Below are 19,498 nucleotides of genomic sequence, written 5' to 3' on the forward strand. Positions count from 1 at the left end.
AGTGAAAGTTTTCTTAGAACAAACCAACAAATTAAAAGATGACATGCGGAAACATATACAATTAGAACACTCTCACCTTGCTTAACTTCAAACAGCATAATAGCCTATTGCATATTCATAGTGTTGAAACAATTAGTGAAATCTGAATATGTTCCGCTTGTTAATGTCTAGGCTTTTTCATTAAGGCTCTAAAATTCCTCAAGTATCTTCTAACCACCTTTGTTCCCCCAAAATCGTGTTTTACACAAAGTATTTGCACGTTGCGTTTATTGTGCTTATTGAAGTATTTCATTTCACTGTATTTTTTACAGGTATTCGTTAAATGTTCAGTTAATGGCCTTGATCCTGTCTCCTATATTACATTGTTTAAATGGAAGAAGTCTTTTGTGTAGGAATCGTTGTGTACTTCTTTGTTATTTTACAATTTGGTTGACAGTACCTTTTAATATAAATGTTGTTGATAATTTAAAAGAAAGCAAATGTCGTGTTCCCACAGGACTTCGTGTGTTTACAAACTTATATTTCGAAATACTTACACCTATATAAATTGAAAACCTACGAAAGGACGAGCATAAAGTTGTTTAAAGCCCCTTTGATGATGCACTCAGTCGCTGCCTTGCATATTTTCCTGCCATATCTGGGTGAGTTAAACTTGTAAATGATGTTATATTACGTATATAAAACTATTGCATAATTTCTACATCATATTTAACAAACGAGCAAAACGTCGCAATGTGGTTGCCTTAAAAAGTAAATTATCAAAAAGAAAAGAAATGTTATAAGAATTGTAGTTGGGTGTTTGATTAACTGAAATACAATTTCTTTTTTATTTTCCTTTTTCTTTTAATATTTTTCCAAGAAATTTGGATTGAATATAAACATGTGAGAAGCCATGGTTGTCAATCAATGTTTTAGACAGCACACACAGTAACCAGTGATCACAGCAAATCTTAAGAGATTAAAACGACACAAAGTTTACATGCATGGCCGTGGTGATCAAATATGTATTAGGCATGTGGTTTTTATGTGGACAGTTGCGGCATTAAATATGAGTCCTACGATCACGGTCTAGATCTGTCTGAAAATAGCAGTATATGTAGGGAATGAAAACGATGTATGTGTATAAACAGTGAAAAAGTGTTATTTGAGAGTAAATGCATGAAGTTGAAGGCATATGTCACTGTCAGAAAAGAAAATGGAGTAATTACTAATAGGGAGAGAGATAAGCATGTATTGGTAATTAACCTACTTCTTTCCTTAATACTTGAAATTCCTGCCCATCAACTTTAATTAATACATGAAAAAGACAGTTGTATCATAAATTAGATAAAGTTTACTGTGATTATAAACTGTAATTGCTTTCCATTATATACATTTAAGCACATGGTTGCATCTATACAAAATGTGAACGCAAGATCTTCTAGACGAAAATATTCCTAAATCGGAGTTGCACCAATGTAAGTACCTGATATCATATGTCATTTACTATTTCATATTTTAATTATGATTTTAAGTACATGAAATAATACCCACTTTCCTTCATACACGTGCATTTTCCTCCCAACCTAGCTACCTATGGAACTACCTTCCTACCGACCTACCTATGTATCTACCTCGATGGTGCAAAGGCCGCAACCGTTAAATATATTTTATTTTTAGAACAATTGCAACAATGTTTGCCTATTTTATTGTTATGGGCGGACTGTAATGGTCTTGTGATTTTTTAATATACATTATCAAAACAACCCGGTTAAAACCCCTTGTGAGTTCTTTGTTGCCACTGACAATGCCAAATCAACATTTACTAATAATGATATGTTGATAGTTGTGTAATTCGTGTTATCTTGTAGTAATAATTGTTTGATTGACGATGATCCGTGTGCCTTTAAACATGACTTTGGTTAGAGTTTAGGATACTGCTTGTCCCTGTAGTCTCCATTGAATTGTTAATATTCATAACTAATCTATGTTGAATCGGCTGTACGACCGATGGCTCGAAAACCGCTTTAACACCTTCCCCGACTGTAGCCTCTCTGATTTTGTTTTCTGTGCCAGCCTCTGTCGTAATTAATAGTCCTAATTTAAAACAACTTGAACAATTAAGCCGACGTGTTATCATGAGTTATGTTATTCAAGAATGTTGATTGCCTTTTTCAGATATGAGTTATTTAACAGGACCACTTTAATTTGATGTTTTGAGAAAACAAAACAATGATATATTATTGTATTTGCAATACGCTTTAACAAAAGTATTTCCTAATAGGGGTGTGTATGGCCTGGTATGAATCAAGCTTCAACACGGCTGCTGTACATCAGAATTCGCCGAACTCGGTGGACCATGGCCTATTTCAGTTTAACAGTTATTAGAATTGCGATCACAAAAATGGTAAACCTGCAAAGAATGGCTGTGGGCATCCCTGCTCAGGTGAGGATTTGGATAGTTGTTTAATTACACTGGAATTGTTGAAAACTCCAAAAATAATGTATAATACATGTATTTATAACGATCGTTGCGATCAAAATATCACATTAACATGCTTTGTAATGTTCCATTGTGCTCATATTGTGCTTAATTTTACGCGTGTGTTTTATTTTCTTTGAATATTGTTTTAACTGAGTCTTTGAAATATTGTATCCTCGGTTTAACTTCCAGACTATAAAAACACTGATTTGACTGATGACGTGGCTTGCCTAAAAAACTCAAGAGAGAATAAAAAGGTTGGAGTTTCTCGTAAGATTGTTTTCTTTTCAAATGGACTATGTACGTCGTCTTCATTTTTAACCTCCTTTAAATATTTATCTTTAATAACTAAATATTAACCTCACCTTCAATTCTGGTCCCATGTTTTCAAGTTTGACCCAAAACAAATTTCGGAGAAAACCCTCATTTTAATTTCAAGGTGCCCTCAAATACAATGTCATATTTTGACAGAGCACTGTGAATGAAACTTTTTTGACACTAATTATTATTTTCCACATACAGAATTATGTAAATGAATAAAACTTTGGGATATCAAATAAAAATGCATTGTTATCCTTTTTCCATGCACATTGTAACTATAGACAACATTATCAAATATAATGTTAACACAATGCTTCTTTTATTGTTAAACTTGTTACTTTTGTCAATTCAAAATTCTAGCCCAACTCGTATTTCAAATTTACCCACAATATTTCATCTCTGAACATGTCTGCATCTTATATTCATCTAATAGCTTAATTGGTTAAATGTTTAAGTATAACATACCTTTAGATTCACTGCATTACACAGTTTTCAATCAATCTTTCAGGACGGGTTACACCAACAATTGCCAGAGTAAAACGAGTAGTTACCTATCGGAATGCGGCATTACCAGAGTAAAACGAGCAGTTACCTATTGGAATGCGGCATTGCCAGAGTAAAACGAGTAGTTGCCTATCGGAATGCGGCATTGCCAGAGTAAAACGAGTAGTCACCTATCGGAATGCGGCATTGCCAGAGTAAAACGAGTAGTTACCTCTTGGAATGCGGCATTACCAGAGTAAAACGAGTAGTCACCTATCGGAATGCGGCATTGCCAGAGTACAACGAGTAGTTACCTATCGGAATGCGGCATTGCAAGAGTAAAACGAGTAGTCACCTATCGGAATGCGGAATTACCAGAGTAAAACGAGTAGTCACCTATCGTAATGCGGCATTACCAGAGTAAAACGAGTAGTCATATCGGAATGCGGCATTGCCAGAGTAAAACGAGTAGTCATATCGGAATGCGGCATTGCCAGAGTAAAACGAGTAGTTACCTATCGGAATGCGGCATTACCGGAGTAAAACGAGTAGTCACCTATCGGAATGCGGCATTACCGGAGTAAAACGAGTAGTCACCTATCGGAATGCGGCATTGCCGGAGTAAAGCGAGTAGTCACCTATCGGAATGCGGCATTGCCGGAGTAAAACGAGTAGTCACCTATCGGAATGCGGCATTGCCGGAGTAAAACGAGTAGTCACCTATCGGAATGCGGCATTGCCGGAGTAAAACGAGTAGTCACCTATCGGAATGCGGCATTGCCGGAGTAAAACGAGTAGTCACCTATCGGAATGCGGCATTTCCAGAGTAAAACGAGTAGTCACCTATCGGAATGCGGCATTGCCAGAGTAAAACGAGTAGTCACCTATCGGAATGCGGCATTGCCATAGTAAAACGAGTAGTCACCTATCGGAATGCGGCATTGCCGGAGTAAAACGAGTAGTTACCTATCGGAATGCGGCATTACCGGAGTAAAACGAGTAGTCACCTATCGGAATGCGGCATTGCCAGAGTAAAACGAGTAGTCACCTATCGGAATGCGGCATTGCCAGAGTAAAACGAGTAGTCACCTATCGGAATGCGGCATTGCCAGAGTAAAACGAGAAGTCACCTATCGGAATGCGGCATTGCCAGAGTAAAACGAGTAGTCACCTATCGGAATGCGGCATTGCCAGAGTAAAACGAGTAGTCACCTATCGGAATGCGGCATTACTAGAGTTAAATGAGCAGTTACCTATCGGAATGCGGCATTGCCAGAGTAAAACGCGTAGTTACCTATCGGAATGCGGCATTGCCAGAGTAAACGCGTAGTTACCTATCGGAATGCGGCATTGCCAGAGTAAAACGCGTAGTCACCTATCGGAATGCGGCATTGCCGGAGTAAAACGAGTAGTCACCTATCGGAATGCGGCATTGCCAGAGTAAAACGAGCAGTTACCTATCGGAATGCGGCATTGCCAGAGTAAAACGAGTAGTCACCAATCGGAATGCGGCATTGCCAGAGTAAAACGAGTAGTCACCTATCGGAATGCGGCATTGCCAGAGTAAAACGAGTAGTCACCTATCGGAATGCGGCATTGCCAGAGTAAAACGAGCAGTTACCTATTGGAATGCGGCATTGCCAGAGTAAAACGAGTAGTTACCTATCGGAATGCGGCATTACCGGAGTAAAACGAGTAGTCACCTATCAGAATGCGGCATTGCCAGATTAAAACGAGTAGTTACCTATCGGAATGCGGCATTACCAGAGTAAAACGAGCAGTTACCTATTGGAATGCGGCATTACCAGAGTAAAACGAGTAGTCACCTATCGGAATGCGGCATTGCCAGAGTACAACGAGTAGTTACCTATCGGAATGCGGCATTGCCAGAGTAAAACGAGTAGTCACCTATCGGAATGCGGAATTACCAGAGTAAAACGAGTAGTCACCTATCGGAATGCGGCATTACCAGAGTAAAACGAGTAGTTACCTATCGGAATGCGGCATAACCGGAGTAAAACGAGTAGTCACCTATCGGAATGCGGCATTATCCAGAGTAAAACGAGTAGTCACCTATCGGAATGCGGCATTACCAGAGTAAAACGAGTAGTAATATCGGAATGCGGCATTACCAGAGTAAAACGAGTAGTCACCTATCGGAATGCGGCATTGCCAGAGTAAAACGAGTAGCTACCTATCGGAATGCGGCATTACCGGAGTAAAACGAGTAGTCACCTATCGGAATGCGGCATTGCCGGAGTAAAACGAGTAGTCACCTATCGGAATGCGGCATTGCCAGAGTAAAACGAGTTGTTACCTATCGGAATGCGGCATTGCCAGAGTAAAACGAGTAGTTACCAATCGGAATGCGGCATTCCAGGTTTAGGTTAAACAATCAGCATTTACTGTTTCTTGTTTGATTGACGTTCCAATAAATGTAAATTCAATTCCATATCGTTGTTTTTGATGTTGATAGAATGTCTTGTTCAAAATCTATGTTATATGAATACGTCGCATTATTATGATGCGTTAAAGTGCAATAACGGCTGTTAATTATTGCATTAATGTTTTATAAAGCATACTCCTTAAATTGTATTGTCTATACATAACTCATTCAGTATGTACTCGTTTCATATATGGACTTGGTTAAGTAAGGTAGTTTGTCAAAATTGCATTTAAACCATAACTTACGGCGCATGAGTGATATAACCTCATCCAATAATTTCCATATATAGCTAGTGTAATAACTATGCAAATTAAGTAACCGCATCACAGAAAAATGTATTCATACGTGCTGTCAAAAAATCTAAACAAACATTAGAAACGATGTTTCAAACAAAATCATGTCGGTGTCAACAAAAACTCAGCTCAACGGTGAAACCAATGGTGAAGAAGGCAGGGCTTAATCCAAATAAACACCTCCCTGATCACAGCGCCAGAAAATACCTCGTTTAGAAATTGAATGACAACAATGTTCCTGCGAACCAGATTTTACAAACATCGGTGCACAAGAACATTGCATCTATACTTGTAAACAACTATATCCTAATAAAATCCAACACAAGGAAATGTCCAGCATCCTGTACTCCAGTGAAAATACCCCGTCTACTTCCTCGAAAAATGCTCATTCTAGGCAGTTCGCCAGCAATGCTTAAGTTCACACACTGTCACAGTCACTGATTCAACACGAACTCCCACTTTTTCTGGTAGATATTACAACATGTATGTAGCTCCAATTCATGGAGGTTATGTCCTAAAACTGTGCAAATCCATTAAAATGACAAAAATTCCATGCTGTAATCGATCAGCTACAAAGCGAATTCGCACTATTGAAAACGAATGTGACGCTGACTTATGTTCTTTTTAAACCTCAACCGCAAAATGACATGTACACACTCGCGTGATTACTAATGACGTCACGCGGTTATGACATTGCTTTTATTATTGATTTGATTGATTGAAATGGATTGAAATATTTTTTGTTGTTTTAAAGTGAAACCTTTGAAAATCGGCTGATAATTGAGACATGATTTATGTTTTTATCGTTGATAAAATGTTTTGCGTCGGGCTGTTTTCTATCCTGTGGATGAGCCAACCTAATAACACACAATGTAAATTGTTCGCACTATGACAAGAGAAGTGTATTGAAGAAACTTTGATATAGATTTCGACCGTTAATGATTTATGTTATAAATAGAATCTCAAATGAGTGTTTTTTAATTAAATTTATTATACTCGTCATTTAAAACGATAAAAACGAGGCTCTACCGACTTTTTATCGTTTTAAAATGAACTCGTTAAATAAACTCGATACAAAATAAAGACTCATTTGAGATCAACTGTTTATATACTTGCACATGTAAACAGCAGTCTATGCATTTAATCGGTCTTAGCTAACTTGTCTGTATGAAGTTGACCAAATATTATGAGGGCAAGGCCTAGCAGGCATCCTGTATACACGACACTAGTTTCTCATTGTCTCCTTAGGTTGCCTTATATGTCATTCAATTAGATATTTCACCATTATTTGGGTGTAACATTTGTTCCCTCGGTTGTACACCCTTCCCAATTCAGACAAATTTTCTCCTAAGTAATGTGTGGTCTACAGGGACAAGCCCAAAAGTCATTCTTGTTCATGTTTAGATACAGAGAGTAAAGGCCCAAACTATAATAATCGAACGACACAGAGCATTACAAAACACAAAATACATACTACACATGCATCATAATATCAGGATGGCGTTTAGGTCAGGCCATACTACACATGCATCATATTATCGTGGTTGTGGTGGGGTCAGGCCATACCACACAAGCATCATACTATCGGGGTTAGGATGGAGTCCGGCCATACTACTTAGGCATCATAATATTGAAGTTGTGTTGGGGTCAGGACATACTACACGTGCATCATACTATCGGGGTTGTGGTGGGGTCAGGACATACTACACGTGCATCATACTATCGGGGTTGTGGTGGTTTCAGGTCATACTACATGTGCATTATATTATCGGGGTTGTGGTGGTGTCAGGACATACTACACGTGCATCATACTATCGGGGTTGTGGTGGGGTCAGGACATACTACACGTGCATCATACTATCGGGGTTTTGGTGGGGTCAGGTCATACTACACGTGCATTATAATATCGGGGTTGTGGTGGGGTCAGGTCATACTACACGTGCATCATACTATCGGGGTTGTGGTGGTGTCAGGTCATACTACACGTGCATCATACTATCGGGGTTGTGGTGGGGTCAGGTCATACTACATGTGCATCATACGATCGGGGTTGTGTTGGGGTCAGGACATACTACACGTGCATCATACTATCGGGGTTGTGGTGGTGTCAGGTCATACTACACGTGCATCATACTATCGGGGTTGTGGTGGGGTCAGGTCATACTACACGTGCATCATACTATCGGGGTTGTGGTGGTGTCAGGTCATACTACACGTGCATCATACTATCGGGGTTTTGGTGGGGTCAGGCCATACTACACGTGCATCATACTATCGGGGTTGTGGTGGGGTCAGGTCATACTACACGTGCATCATACTATCGGGGTTGTGGTGGGGTCAGGTCATATTGCATGTGCATCATACTATCAGGGTTGAGTTTGGGTCAGGACATACTACACGTGCATCATACTATCGGGGTTGTGGTGGTGTCAGGTCATACTACACGTGCATCATACTATCGGGGTTGTGGTGGAGTCAGGTCATACTACATGTGCATCATACTATCGGGGTTGTGGTGGTGTCAGGACATACTACACGTGCATCATACTATCGGGGTTTTGGTGTGGTCAGGACATACTACTCATACATCATACTATCGGGGTTGTGGTGGGGTCAGGTCATACTACACGTGCATCTTACTATCGGGGTTGTGTTGGGGTCAGGACATACTACACGTGCATCATACTATCGGGGTTGTGGTGGTGTCAGGTCATACTACACGTGCATCATACTATCGGGGTTGTGGTGGGGTCAGGTCATACTACACGTGCATCATACTATCGGGGTTGTAATGGGGTCAGGTCATACTACACGTGCATCATACTATCGGGGTTGTGGTGGTGTCAGGCCATACTACACGTGCATCATACTATCGGGGTTGTGGTGGGGTCAGGACATACTACACGTGCATCATACTATCGGGGTTGTGGTGGGGTCAGGCCATACTACACGTGCATCATACTATCGGGGTTGTGGTGGGGTCAGGTCATACTACACGTGCATCATACTATCGGGGTTGTGGTGGGGTCAGGCCATACTACACGTGCATCATAATATCGGGGTTGTGGTTGGGTCAGGTCATACTACACTTGCATCGTAATATCGTGGCTGTGGTTGGGTCAGGTCATACTACACGTGCATCATACTATCGGGTTTGTGTTGGGTTCGGTCATACAACACGTGCATCATACTATCGGGGTTGTGTTGGGGTCAGGTCATACTACACGTGCATTATAATATCGGGGTTGTGGTGGGGTCAAGTCATATTACACTTGCATCGTAATATCGTGGCTGTGGTTGGGTCAGGTCATACTACACGTGCATCATACTATCGGGGTTGTGGTGGTGTCAGGCCATACTACACATGCATCATAACATCGGGGTTGCAGTTGGGTCAGGTCATACTACACGTGCATCATACTATCGGGGTTGTTGTGGTGTCAGGCCATACTATACGTGCATCATACTATCGGGGTTGTGGTGGGGTTAGGACATACTACACAAGCATCATAATATCGGGGTTGTGGTGGGGTCAGGACATACTACACTTGCATCATACTATTGGGGTTGTAGTGGGGTCAGGTCATACTACACGTGCTTCATACTATCGGGGTTGTGGTGGTGTCAGGCCATACTACACGTGCATCATACTATCGGGGTTGTGGTGGGGTCAGGACATACTACACGTGCATCATACTATCGGGGTTGTGGTGGGGTCAGGTCATACTACATGTGCATCATACTATCGGGGTTGTGGTGGGGTTAGGACATAATACACAAGCATCATGATATCGGGGTTGTGGTGGGGTCAGGACATACTACACGTGCATCATACTATCGGGGTTGTGGTGGGGTCAGGACATACTACACGTGCATCATACTATCGGGGTTGTGGTGGTGTCAGGTCATACTACACGTGCATCATACTATCGGGGTTGTGGTGGTGTCAGGCCATACTACACGTGCATCATACTATCGGGGTTTTGGTGGGGTCAGGACACACTACACGTGCATCATACTATCGGGGTTGTGGTGGTGTCAGGCCATACTACACATGCATCATAACATTGGGGTTGCAGTTGGGTCAGGTCATACTACACGTGCATCATACTATCGGGGTTGTTGTGGTGTCAGGCCATACTATACGTGCATCATACTATCGGGGTTGTGGTGGGGTTAGGACATACTACACAAGCATCATAATATCGGGGTTGTGGTGGGGTCAGGACATACTACACTTGCATCATACTATCGGGGTTGTGGTGGGGTCAGGTCATACTACACGTGCTTCATACTATCGGGGTTGTGGTGGTGTCAGGCCATACTACACGTGCATCATACTATCGGGGTTGTGGTGGGGTCAGGACATACTACACGTGCATCATACTATCGGGGTTGTGGTGGGGTCAGGTCATACTACATGTGCATCATACTATCGGGGTTGTGGTGGGGTTAGGACATAATACACAAGCATCATGATATCGGGGTTGTGGTGGGGTCAAGACATACTACACGTGCATCATACTATCGGGGTTTTGGTGGGGTCAGGACATACTACACGTGCATCATACTATCGGGGTTGTGGTGGTGTCAGGTCATACTACACGTGCATCATACTATCGGGGTTGTGGTGGGATCAGGACATACTACACGTGCATCATACTATCGGGGTTTTGGTGGGGTCAGGAAATACTACACGTGCATCATACTATCGTGGTTGTGGTGGGGTCAGGACATACTACACGTGCATCATACTATCGGGGTTGTGGTGGGGTCAGGACATACTACATGTGCATCATACTATCGGGGTTGTGGTGGGGTCAGGCCATACTACACATGCATCATACTATCGGGGTTAGGATGGAGGCCTGCCATACTACTTAGACATCATAATATTGAAGTTGTGTTGGGGTCAGGACATAGTCTACTTGCATCATAAATCTGTATTGCTGTGGCGTCAGGAAATACAACACATGCATAGCAATATCGGTGTTTCTATAATATTTGGGCTTCGATGAGGTCAGGGCATGCTACACTTGCATCATGTTATCGGAGATGCGGTAGGGTCAGGACATACTACGCATGCATCATGGTATCGGAGATGCCATAGGGTCAGGACATACTACGCATGCATCATGGTGTCGGGGTTGCGGTGGGGCCAGGACATACTACACTTGCATTGTAATATCGGAGTTGCGACGGGGTCAGGACATACTACGCATGCATCATGGTATCGGAGATGCGGTGGGGTCAGGACATACTACGCATGCATCATGATATCGGAGTTGTGGTGAGTTCATGCGATTCTAGACTTGCATCAAAATATCTGGGTTACAGTTAGGTCATGTCATACTACACTTGCATAAAAATATCGGGGTTTTGATCGGGTCAGGACATACTACACATACTATCGGGGTTGCTTACATGTATCATAATATTGGGGTTGCAGTAATGTCAGGCAATACTACACATACATCTCAATATCGGGGTTGCAATCGGGTCAGGCCTTACTACACATGAATTTTAATATCGGGGTTGCGGTAGGTAGCCATAGTACAATAAATTGGTAAGGTCACACCTATGACAAGAAGACAGGGCAAGTTTTGCTGTTGAATCACTTCAATTTTTTTTATACGATATTTTTTTTTAAAAGGAGACATTTAAAATGCAACTTGTACGGGCTCGTGTACGTTCGGACTACTGTTGTGTGTGCTACGTCATCAAGGTATGTGTACGTAGTGTAATTTAAAAATGAAATGTACAAAAACACGACTAATGCGACTATCAGCAAATCTGTAAGTTAAATGTGAAATCTTTTAAACGTCTTTTTAAACTGAATTGCCACTGTACACGTACCTGTAGCTACTCGTACAGGTTTTGCAACCTCCGTTTATGTTTCATTAGAATGACATTAAATGAGCAATGAATTGATGTCACCTATTCCGTACGTTCTTCCATTACAGGTCTTCGCAATATTTAGATTTGAGAAACAGTGTTATTATTTTAATTGTGTGCAATCGATAACTAGAAGACCAATAAGCAGGCGGACTATAAGTGTTAATAAAGCGGAAAAAGAAATAAACAAAACAATTTTAAGCTGTAATTTCAACATTTCTGTTATGTAAGGCAGGTACTGTCTGAGAGGATGTTCGGGTGTTGTCAGAAAAGCTTAATATTGTATGAGTACTCTTCCATCTGTAAACAGACTTAAACCCCCAGAAAACCCTCTATACTAAACTATAAGGAAAATTTTGTGATGTAGAAATTCATTTCCACTTGATGGTCCATAGGCATTTGTTTTAATGTAATAAAACATAAACTTTCATTTCATTCTGATGTTTGTTTAGAGGAACTGCATAAATTTTAATAATGCCTGAAAATGAACAAAATATTTACTTTCATATATATAACATTTTATTGTAAAGAATATATTTAAGATGTAAAATGTAACAAGTTATTCCATTTTATTTGATAATTTCAACATTGTAGAAGATAACAGGCAGAACATATAGTTTATTAAACTCATATAGATTTATATATATAAAGAATGTAATTATTGAGGTTCATTTGTTCATGTTTATGATAGGGAAATTAATATCGATAGTGTTCGAGGTCTTTTTTGTCACATTTGTAATCTATTACACTGGCCATTTACTATTGATTAAATATATTGTCAAAGAAATGTTTTGTAATGTAAGAATTTAAATCTATATATGTATGCATTTCGCCTCTTGACTTGACTTGAATAAAGATTATATTTGAACTTATGATAATGTTTAATCAGTCTTACAAGCATTTTGTTTAAGATTCAAAAACAAATAATATCTCAATGTCAGAGCCTTTACAAAGTGAGCAAGTGCTTTTAAGTCTAGATAAGTTACTTTGGCATGATGGTTTTATCTATATTTTAAATGCTGGTTGTGCTAACTATGTATATCATCTTTGTGGTATTGAACTGTTGTAGATTATGGTATGCTTAAAATACATGTATTTGTATTCATTATGGAAAGTTTTGTGCTATAATCTGTGTATGATATGTATTTTGTTTTCAAAGCACTTGGCGATGATAAACCATGAATACAGTGGTCAACAATAGCTAAGGCCAGCAAGCACTGCACTAGTTAATTGCCTTCCGAACTTGCTCAATATTTTTTATTTTATATAGCAGAGCTTGTTGACTTTTTCTTCCGGCAAGCACACATATTAGGATTTCGGCTTGAATATTCAAATGTTTAAGTTCGATGACTGTTAATACTTTATGGTCTGCGTGAACATTGTGAAAAAATATCAATGTACATACATGTAACTATAAACTAGTTTTGATCTTGATATAAAAAAGCAAATTTGGGTTCTGTGAAACAAATCATCATAGGCATATAAGCCGACCAATACTTAATTTGACCTTGACCAAATTTGTAATTTATTTTACTTAACAAACAAGTCTCTTTTTTATAAATGTTTAGCCGAGATCAAATATCAGCCAGGAAACAACAATTAGTCTAGCTGATCCAGACAAAGTTAACAAGTTGGCCAAAATTGAGGTTCCTCAGAAAATGTACATGATGATTAACGCCTAAATATTTCAGTTTAAAGGCAAAAGGGGTATTAAAGGGGTTGTAGGGTTATTGTAATTTTGTTATATTTCACCAGAACACGTCTAAATATGACGATCTGTGACAATTTCACCTAAAAAATATTTAAAATATGCTTTAAATCGATGTTGCGAATTGCGATATGCGATATTTTACAACGTTCCGGTAAATTCGGCAATTTTTTATAGCACCCCGCTTTGCGCATGCGCAATTGCCATTGTAATGCGAAGTATTCCGAATACGCTGTATTCGCGGAAATATTGACATTTCGTGGAACGGTTGTTTTAATTTATAAGATATACATGTTGTTAGCATTTTGATTTAATAAATGACGAAGTGTATTGTTGCGGGCTGCAGTAGTAGCACAACGAAAGGTGACAAAGTACACAATGTCCCAAGTGTTAGAAAGAAAGCGGACAGAAAGACATGGTTGTCGAATGTCAACAGATTGGACTTGATGTGTAAACCACAAAAAATTGTTGTGTGTAATAAACATTTTCATCGGAAGTGTTACCAGAAAAACCTCCGGGTTGAATACATGGAAGGTAAAATCCAATATGATCTCGTACCAGGCTCAGTGCCAACTATTGTACAAAGAGGAAAGGTAAGACATGTATTTTATTTCTTATGGTTTTATTTAATTTCAATACTCTGTATGAATATTTTTTAAAGCAGGCGTGGTGTGTTTTAAGTTATAAATATGATGACCTACATGACATGTACAAAGTAAAAAGACAATATATGATATGAATAAATTATTGTCACATTCTACCAATCACATTAAAAAAAAATGATGACAGTTCTAAAAACCTTTTTTACGCAAACCTTCAAAAAATGTCATGTCCATTCATCTTATGTAGAATTGATAGTAAACATGTTGAGAAAATATAATAACTAGGATTAATTTGTTCCAAATGTTTGTGTTTATAAATAAGTTATGCACACATGGCATTTTTGTGAAAATGAATTATGTTGACTTGACCGGATTAAGTACTCATTTTCAGTAACCTTTATTATAGTCATTACTTTAGCTTAGAAAATTGGCATTCAGGTATAGGTTCCTAGTATTTTGAAATTTCTTGTGTATCCCTGCAGTCTCCAGTCTGCCCTTGTCATAAAATTGTCACAAAACTCTTTGACAGCCATTTAGATGTATTGGTCATTACTTATTACATGCTTCCATAAATATCAGTTAGGGACAAATTGGTGTCATATCTATAATGCACATCATGACCAGCCATTAAGTTATGTATACTGATCTATTTCTGCAAGCTAAATATAATTTGATCAACCAAAGTCAAAATTATCCTTTGATCTTTATTGTTTTTACTGCAATTTGATTTCTTTGTAGTGACAGATTTTCTTTTAATATTATAGTCATTTGTATTATCAGGGAGTCTGCTGTTTTATCTTAAAACATGTTTTTACCTTTTTTAACTATCAAATTAATTTGAATACAAACAGTAGGCTGTTGAAAATGTAAAATATTATATCTTGACAAAATTGTTTCATGAAAATATTTATTGAATAAATGGAAATTGAGTAAAGACTTGGAAGTTGGACTTGGATTGATGACCAATATGCCCAATGTTTGTTTCCTCAATAGACAGAATACTTACCATTAAACTTAATAATTACTTTAATTCATCTCATAGCTAATCTTGTATCAAATATGTACTAGTTACCCCAGCAACTAGTTTTTGCACTGTCCAGACAGTCCTGACCAGCTGCATGTCATAAAACATATGTTTTGCTTCTGTATACACAAACTTGACCAGCTGTAGGCCATAAAACATTTCTGGACATGAAAATTAAAAAGTGAATTTATGGTTAGTCCAATTGCATGTCATAAAATGAGCCCTTTCTGCAGGGCCTTTGAGGTTCAGTTGAAATCAGTTTGCAATTATATATATGTAAGAATATCTACACTTATGTGCAATGACATGTAACAATTGAGTTTTTTTTAATTAGTTTCAATATACGTTGGATTGAAAAATGATGATTTATTTATCTTGTCAAAAACACTTTTTAAAGCTATTTTTATTCAGCAATCTTTATAATAAAATAATATAGAATAACCTAGAAAAACCCCCAATACTGGTATATACATCTAGTGCTTGCCATCTGCATGTTTAAACAGTTGAGCCCTGCCTTTAAGCTTTGATCTCTTTGAAAATAAAACTTCAGTACACAATTTCATTTAAATGAATTACAGCACATTCAGTTACTGTAAAGTGATGTTACCATGTTTTACTTTTAATACATAAAATGTTTAAAATCACTTGTAAAGGCCAATAGCATGTATTATCAAAGAGGTACAGATAATATCCCCCCCAGATGATTGCCCCCCCCCCAGACATTAGCCCCTAGGACCATAGCCAGTATCCCCATCAGTTTCGGAATTCTCGTCGTCTGTATCTCGCTGCGGTTCAAAGCGATATGCCTGTATGTTTAAATCATCTAAATTCAATTGGTTTTCATCATCAGACGAAGAATCTTCGTAATTATTTGAACTATCGGCGTTATTGTTGTCCATAGAAGCCATTTTGACAGATGGGCGCTTACTGCGCATGCGCGGTTAACTCTCGCGATATTGGAACGCGAGCTCGCCTACGTCATCGGTCAAAGATGGCCCAGTGCATAAGCTGTATTACACGTTAATTTACCTGTCACATTTCATGATCAGTGTGTCAAAAAAAAACATCGTCACAAATAATCATGATATAAAACCTGTATTTATTAGAAAATCGTATTTTCCCATTGACTCTACAACTCCTTTAAATGATTACTACAATAGATATTTAATGTTGCAATGTGCACAATATGTAAGCATTACATACAACTTTTTATTGAAGTGACGAGATACATCGTACCTTATATATTAATATATATTACATACATATTTACATAAGTTCTAATGAGAACTAGTTAACTTGGAATAAGTAAAGTACGGTCCAACCGCCTGTTGACTCAACATTCTGCCGTTTATTTTTTTACTATGGGCGTATATGTTATTTTGAACGACTGCCCATGTAGGCTTCAAAGGTGAACCTTCTTTCCGGCTCGTTTTTGTCCTCCTTCATAGTGACATGTACGAGCTCCAGTAGTGTTTGTTTTGTTCTTTCAGAATGAGCGTGAAGGTCAGAGTTTGATATGAAAGTGAGTCCGGAAGTTTGTGCCTGGGCTCCTAAATGTTTTAGTTTGACAATCTGTTAGGCTACTAGTCAATGCAATGACAGACTGTTACAGTAAATGCTGTTTGGTTCTCTTTGTAGTTTTGTCAATAACTGGAATCTTTATTAAAGCCTAAAAAATGATGACAAGTTTACAAATTATATTGTTCTAATATTTTGGACTTTAAATCTCAAGAATTGATTATATTTACATGGGTATCTTATCACCCTCAAAGTCAGACATCAGTTTTATTCGCTTGAAGACGAGTCGTTTCCAAGATAAGATGAAACCAACGCGTAAAGTTTAAGTTTTCACTCCTTAGGTTGCAGTGCAAACTCTCAAATGATATTTCACTGCTGGTATTTCACTGATAAAACTCTAACTGTTCAATGTTTAAGCAAGATATTTAAACAGCCTTTTGTATCTATTGTCTGTTATATTGTTTTATTAAATAAGCCGTTCGTCAATAACAGATAAATTGCAGCAGAAATATTTCAAAGTGGCGAATGCGAAAATTAACGGACCTATTAATAAAATATTTATGCCATTGTATTTCACTGGTTCTTGGTGTCAGTTGAAGCTTATTTGAGACAATGAAGTTTCAAAATCTCCTCTTTCTCCGTTTTCCCCACACGGTCTATAGCTCTAGTGGCCAAAGGCCAGAATAATAACTTTGTTTAACAATTTTAAGCAAGCACGCTGAGCTTTTACATGGCGGGCAATGATATGAGCCACACCTTTTGTTATGCCTTGAAAATGTTTCAACGCGTCTTCTCTCATAGTGCCAATGAGTGGAAAATGGATGCCAACGGTGAGCATGGCCTCCAAATATTTTTTTTTCAGATGATTATACGAGTAGTTCCACATAGGATTAGCTATCAGTTGTGTAAAATGTAACAGTCATAAACAAAAATAAAATCTGATCTTTTAGAATTTGCATAACTCGAGTTTTGAGCTTATTTTTTATTATGGGAAATCTGGATATTCATTAACATTCACGAAAATGAAGCTAGTGTACCAATAAAGATCTAAATTGTGTACCGAGGCAAACATTTGTCAATAAAAGAAAACTATTCATAGGTGCGGGCATCGCTAAAACCTTCACAAAGATAACTAATTTTATGAAAATTTGTTATACGTTTTTAATGCAACAATGTAATTAAATTTAAGACAATCAGATATTGATTCGTATTCAGAACCTTTACGTTTACCACAACGCTGAGTCAATCCTATTTGGACTTACGAGTCTCGATTTACTCTAAACAGAAAATAATAAGATACCTTTATACTCACCGACAGTAGCTAGTGCGTAATGTGATTTAACAGTTTGCCTTTTTTATGTAGCTCCTCTATTGCAAATACTTGCCATCACGGCAAAAACAAATAGAAAATGAATTTCATATAACAATGGCTCATTTACGTTATCTTTTTCATACTTGCCAATGTCATTTGGGTTTCTAAGACGATACAAAATGTAAGTTTAATATCAGCATATGCTATTTTCGTTCATTATTTTTTTGTTCTACTAATCGAAGGAAAAGTCTACTCGCATTAGCGTTGGTAGCGCAATGTCGGATACCAGTGTGTCTTGTTATGTGATCAATGCATCAATGTCGGATACCAGTGTGTCTTGTTATGTGATCAATGCATCAATGTCGGATACCAGTGAGTCTTGTTATGTGATCAATGCATCAATGTCGGATACCAGTGTGTCTTGTTATGTAATCAATGCATCAATGTCGGATACCAGTGAGTCTTGTTATGTGATCAATGCATCAATGTCGGATACCAGTGTGTCTTGCTATGTGATCCGGGCCTCAATCTCAGATGCCAGTGTGTTTTGTTATGTGATAAGTGCTTCAATGGCAGATGCCAGCGTGTCTTGTTATGTGATCCGTGCCTCAACGTTAGATGCAAGCGTGTTTTGTTATGTGATCCGTGCCGCAATTTCAGATGCAAGAATGTCTTGTTACGTGATTCGTTTCTCGATGTCGGATATCACTATTTTTTGTTAGGTGATCTGTGCCTCCATGTTAGATAAAACTATGATTTTTTATGTGACCCGTGCCTCGTTTTCGGATTTGCCAATGTCATTTGGGTTTCTAAGACGATACAAAATGTAAGTTTAATATCAGCATATGCTATTTTCGTTCATTATTTTTTGTTCTACTAATCGAAGGAAAAGTCTACTCGCATTAGCGTTGGCAGCGCAATGTCGGATACCAGTGTGTCTTGTTATGTGATCAATGCATCAATGTCGGATACCAGTGTGTCTTGTTATGTGATCAATGCATCAATGTCGGGTACCAGTGAGTCTTGTTATGTGATCAATGCATCAATGTCGGATACCAGTGTGTCTTGTTATGTGATCAATGCATCAATGTCGGATACCAGTGAGTCTTGTTATGTGATCAATGCATCAATGTCGGATACCAGTGTGTATTGCTATGTGATCCGGGCCTCAATGTCAGATGCCAGTGTGTTTTGTTATGTGATAAGTGGCTCAATGGCAGATGCCAGCGTGTCTTGTTATGTGATCCGTGCCTCAACGTTAGATGCAAGCGTGTTTTGTTATGTGATCCGTGCCGCAATTTCAGATGTAAGAATGTCTTGTTACGTGATTCGTTTCTCGATGTCGGATACCACTATTTTTTGTTAGGTGATTCGTGCCTCCATGTTAGATAAAACTATGATTTTTTATGTGACCCGTGCCTCGTTTTCGGATTTG

General features: G+C 38.5%; 1 protein-coding gene and 1 long non-coding RNA gene across 2 annotated transcripts in view; both read left to right on the top strand.

Annotated features, from left to right (window-relative positions):
• Positions 1-19,498, top strand: part of LOC128217270 (uncharacterized) — a 206,264-nt gene that overhangs the window by 136,901 nt on the left and 49,865 nt on the right. The window lies entirely within an intron of this gene.
• LOC128217275 (uncharacterized) lies at positions 591-3,388 on the top strand. The gene is made up of 5 exons (XR_008258214.1): positions 591-641; positions 1,381-1,457; positions 2,264-2,425; positions 2,654-2,718; positions 3,291-3,388. It is a non-coding gene; the product is annotated as an uncharacterized LOC128217275 (long non-coding RNA).

Source organism: Mya arenaria, chromosome 14 (assembly GCF_026914265.1).
Source record: "Mya arenaria isolate MELC-2E11 chromosome 14, ASM2691426v1".
In the NCBI taxonomy this organism is placed as follows: domain Eukaryota; kingdom Metazoa; phylum Mollusca; class Bivalvia; order Myida; family Myidae; genus Mya; species Mya arenaria.